The following is a 6,000-nucleotide window of genomic DNA, read 5'->3' on the forward strand; positions in this document are numbered from 1 at the left end:
TTGAAAGGGAGAAAATAGTGTGCCAGTCGACTGGTACAGTTACCAGTCGACTGGTAACAGTGAAAATTGGGCACAGAATGGTTTTGTGTGTTGTTTCGATAAGGGCAGTCGACAGGGACAGTCGATTGATGCCAGTCTGAAAATATTTTTAGCATTGGTTTGTGACCGGATCAACTCATTTAGGTGTATGAGATTAGGGGTGAGTAGTCAACTCGCCAAACCGACCAACCCACTTATACCGACCCGAACCGAACCGAAAAAAATAAATCCACCGGATATAGGGCCGGATGTAGGATCCTGATATTACATTATCCGATCTAGTAGGGTCGGATAATTTTTTATCCCAATAACCGAACTAACCCGATCCATAATCACCCCTACTTGTAGCAACTACTGTCGATAAGTTGCTACACGTTGTAGTAGTTACCGCCGATAAGCTGCTACACGTTGTAGCAGCTATTGGTGATTAGCTGCTACAACGTATAATGAATAATGTCTATTATCATTTTAAAATATTTTATTTTTTTATTGTTTTATATTTATATTTTATATTTCATTGGATATAGGGTCGGATATCCAAATAATCGACAACTCATCGGATATCTGATACATAATAACCACCGGATATAGGATCAGATGTAGGCCCTGATATTGTATTATCTGATCTATTAAAGTCGGATAATTTTTTATCCTAATAACTGAACCAACCTGATCCGCGATCACCCCTATATGAGATCCATGGGGGATGAATACACGAGTTTAGGGTCAATTTGGATGGCAAGTTTTCAACAATTGAGATATTGTTGGAGAACTTCTGGGATGTTAGGTAAAGGGGGAGAAGTGCGATTTAGTTGGGAAAAGCTGAAAGTACCTTTGCGTAGGGGGAGCCTTGCAATAGGTTCTTAAAAAGCCCTATGATAAAATTCCTAGCTCAATGGGGAGCATAGGTGTAGGGGGAGCCTTGCGATAGGGTCTTAAAAAGCCCTGTGATAAAATCCTAACTTATTGGGGAGCTTAGGTATAGGGGAACCTTGCGATAGGTTCTTAAAAAGCCCTGTGGTAAAATCCTAGCTCAATGGGAAGCATAGGTGTAGGGGGAGCCTTGGGATAGGTTCCAATGCATGTTGCATTGATTCGGCGGTGTAAGTCCAAGTGTGTAGCCTTGGCAACGTAAGTTCATTCGGCGGAGTAAGTCCAAGTGTGTAGCCTTGGCATCGTAAGTCTATTGTTTTTAGCATATTGTTTTGCTATCTGTTTTCCCTAACTTAAACGTATTGCCAAACATCAAAAAGGGGAGATTGTTGGAGCAATCCCAATGGTCCGTGCGACCATATGCTTTGGTGTTTAGGCAAAGGATTTAAGTTAGGTTCACCCTTGTATTTGATATGTGTACTTGAGTTGTGTAGGACTGCAGGATACACATGTGACTCAAGTTGATGGCTTCGGGTCCGGTGAAGTATGGAGCATCCGAGGGACTGTGGACAAGGCAACGAGGACAAGGGCCGAGGGAAGTGACTTCGAGGCATACACGAAGGATGACATTGGGGATAAGCCGCGGGCTTGTATGCATCCGAGGGGCAAGAGTCAAAGGAAGTAGGCTTGAAGGCAAGAGGTCAAGGCTGCGAAGGAAGTGTCAAATGAGTCGTAAGGGTGAGGGTCCGAGTGCTGAGTGATTGTACTCGGGTACCAGTCAATTGATGGTTTTAGCAGTCGACTGGGAGCGAACAGAATACTTCTATTCGCTCAGCCATTGTGGAGCAGTTGACTGCTACTTTTAGCAGTCGACTGGTATCGAGCCGTTAGGATGTAACGGTCGACTTTCTATAGAGGGCAATCGACTGCTAGTTTTAGCAGTCGACTGGTAGGCGGGGTTTCCAACCCGTGGCCTATATAACCAAGCCTTGGGAGCTTGGTTATGACTAATGAAATTAGATTTAGTTAAAGTCTAATTAGCAGTCTACAAGTGCTCAAGAGTTTCCCTTGTGTCCAAGAGGTCTTGGTGAGTTTGTGGTGAGGTTTCTCCACCCACAAGGAGGTTTGAGCTAGTCGGAGTTTGTCGGGGACTAATCCACCGACGGATAGAGATTGCCCATCTCAAGGACACGCCGTGGAGTAGGAGCAAGCAATCTCCAAACCACGTTAAATGATCGTGTAGCTTGGTTTGATTTCTTTCTTGTCTTTAGTTTTCTTTGTATTCATATTAGTTTGTATTTCCGCTGCGCAAACTAACAAGTGTAGAAAGCGAGTATTTGGGGGTGCCGTCTATCCAACCCCCTTCAAGTCGGCCACCGATCCCCTATAGGATCATATCAGGTCTTGCGTGATCTTTGTTTAAAACTTTACTTTTACACCATATATACCATGCCCTCGCTCAACCCTTTCTAGTGTTTGAAATTATAGAAAATTACAAACCCTAGGTCCATATCAGTCGGATTATGTCACAACTACAGATAAATTATGAAAATCTAATATATACATCATATATATCGTTATTTGGTCTTTGCTAAATTAGTGTGTAAAACAACACTTGATTATGTAGTTGTAACTTTGCTAAATTAGTTTATAATTTTTTTTTATCAAGGATAATCATATTACTGAAGAAATTCTCTCTGAGATATGAAATACGCATGATGCAAATTCTTGCATGAGACATGGAGCTAATGTAGGAGAATTATCCAAAACAAATATTCCATCATCTTCTGAGTATAGTGGTGTGCAGAACACAAATAGAAATATAAGTAGTAATTTGACATTTGATCTAAATGAAGAAGCAAGTATTCCATAAGATGAGATTCTGAATCCTTGTATAACACTTAATGATTACTTTGAGCCTACTTGTTTTTTTTTATGAAAAGATAAATATATATCATCAAAATGCACAAACATACAAAGATGATTCTAGAACCCCTTATGTCATATTTGACGAAGTATCAGATCTGGAAGGGGAACCATGGTCATGTACATGTGCTCACTCGTGTACCATCTATCCTTATCTCCTCTGCACATGCTGGCTACAAGCTCACCCTCAGTACCAGATACTGAAGCTGAGGTATCATCCAGCACTGCCTGCTATCTCTATCCAACTGCTTGTGTGTCTGCATCGTCAATGTCCTGTGTCCACCGGAAGCCTGTGTCCATGTCTCTCAAGTTCCCATGTGTCCGCGAGTCTCCAGTGACTCCAATCCATCTCAATCCATCTCCTCCTGCGTCATGGGTCAAGGCCCCATGAAGCCACTTTTAGCCGTTTGCTACATGCTAGATAGGTCTTTATGGTGGACCTATGCACCCTCTTGGGCTTTTTGGCAAAGCCCTAGCCATAAACGGATTTGATGTTATCCTTACCGCGAGCCATTTGCTGCGGACTAGATAGACCTTTATGGTGGGCCTATTCACCCTCTGATGATATGTAAATTATACAATATGGAATTCCCCCAGAGTAGTACAGTGACTTAGAGGAGGAGTTCCCAATAGCTGATGATCTATATATTTTAAATTCTCGATTGCTCCAAAAGTCAATTGAAGAGGCAACAGATTGTTGGTTGCTACGCGGAATATAATACCAGTTCCCTTGTACAAAAATTTTGTACAAGTCTCGAACCTTTACTAACAACCTATTGTGTTCTTTAGAAATTAAATTAGGAATCACAAACGGAACTTAACATTATTGATTCCAAATTTAACTTATCTGTTCTTAGTGGTTTAGACTTGGATCGCAAACGATGCTTAACATTATTGATCCAAATCCACCTATGTTACAAATTTAATTAAATATTAATTTCTAAAATTAGCTTCCAGTACTGCATGGCGAGGTACTAGACCTTCTTGGGTATGAGATCATCTACCACCGCCTAGACAAAGTCTTTTAAAGAAATCTAATATTTAATTTCCTTATATAACCCTAGATTTAACCAAATAGAACAATCGAATCACAAATTCAAAAAATAAAAAAAACCACAAACTCGAATCACAAATTCGAAACCTAGAATCATATGCCTCTTGTGTTTGGTATTTCAAAAACTATACAAAGAAAACTAGTATTATGTGAAAAATAATTACTAGTTATACCTTTCTTTGTAAGCAACAACATCTTGATCTTCTACCGTATTCCTCTTCTTATCTCAGACGTCGTGTGAGCGACGATCTACCAAGACGAGAACCACCCAAGCTTCCTTCTTCTACTTGTGAGATTCAACCACCACAAGTATTCCAATAATAGATGAGGTTTGGCCATACCACCAAACTCCAAGGGATGTTAGAAACAAAACCTCCTTTCTCTCCTTCTACAAGAAAAATCCGGCCACCAACAAGCTCCTTGAGAGTTGATGCCGCCGGCCACCAATGAAGAAGAAAAGGAGGAGAGGGAGAGGATGAGAAGGGTCGACCACCAACCAAAGAAATAGAAGAGAGGAAAACTAGAACATAAGTTATGAGGTGAGGCACCTCTACTTTCTCTTTTATATTCCTTGGTCTTAGCAAATAAGGAAAGTTTTATAAAAACTTCCTTATTCTCTTAGCCAATGAAAGGAAAGTTTAATAAAAAATTTTCCTTTCAAACTTAATGTGGCTGGCCACTTCTCAATCATCCAAGCAAGGAAAGTTTTAAACACAAAATTAAAACTTCCTTATTTGTTTCCGAAAATTTTTAAAATAAAAATTTCTCTATTAATTTTTCCTTCATGGTGGGTTATAAAAGGAAATTTTATAAATTAAAATCTCTCTATTAAAACATGTGGATGATTTTCAAAAGGAAAGTTATCTTTAAAATTAAAATCTTCCTCTCAATCTACAAATAAGGAAAGATATCAAATATTTTCTTAATCTTTTGTAGAAACTATAAAGGGAAAGATTTAATTTTAAAACTCTCTTTTCAATCATGAGGATGGTTATAAAAAAGAAAAGTTTTATCAAAAATTAAAATCTTCCTTTTAACTACAAATAAGGAAAGATATCAAACCTTTCACTTAATCTTGTGTAGAAAGCTATAAAAGAAAAGATTTAAATTTTAAACTCTCTTTTAAAACCATGATATTCACATAAGATTTTTTTTTTTAAAAAAATCCCTTTTATTTTATATGTGGCCGACCACCTAAGCTTGGACTCAAGCTAGGGCCGACCACACTTCAACTCATCCAAGTCATGTCTTGGCTGGCCCTTGCTTGGGCTCCAAGCTTGGCTTGGCCGACCATATAAGGATGGGTAAGAATGTGAGTATGGGTGGGTACAATATTTTATAAACAAGAGGCTACGATAGGGACCGAGAGGAGGAATTAGTTTTGATCTCCCGATGAAATTAAGCTTCCCGTGTTCGCCCTGAACACCCAATTGAATTTCATCAATAATAATTCATACCACTAAAGAATTATTATTGAACTATCGCACCAATCCCAAATTACATTTTGGACTCCTTATTATGAGTGTATTAGTCTCCCTGTGTTTAAGATATAAAATGCCCACTAATTAAATGAGTTACTGACAACTCACTTAATTAATATCTAGCTCCAAGAGTAGTACCACTCAACTTCATTATCATGTCAGACTAAGTCCACCTGCAGGGTTCACATGACAATCCTTATGAGCTCCTCTTGGGGACATCATCAACCTAGATTACTAGGATACAGTTTCCTTATATAATCAACAACACACACTATAAATAATATCATTTCCCAACTTATCGGGCCTCTTGATTTATCGAACTAAATCTCACTTATTGATAAGTCAAAGAAATAAATACTAGATATATGTGTTTGTTATTATATCAGGATTAAGAGCATACACTTCCATAATAACAAAGGTCTTGTTCTTTTATTCAGTCAGTATAAAAAGAACTTACCTTTAATGGTCCTGCTCAATATACTCAGAGTGTACTAGTGTAATTTTATAATTAAGATAAACTAATATCAAATTACACTATGACTATTCTAATGGTTTGTTCCTTTCCATCTTAGTCGTGAGCTACTGTTTATAATTTATAAGGAATTGATAACATGATCTTCTGTGTAT

Source organism: Zingiber officinale, chromosome 1A (genome assembly GCF_018446385.1).
Source record: "Zingiber officinale cultivar Zhangliang chromosome 1A, Zo_v1.1, whole genome shotgun sequence".
NCBI lineage: Eukaryota > Viridiplantae > Streptophyta > Magnoliopsida > Zingiberales > Zingiberaceae > Zingiber > Zingiber officinale.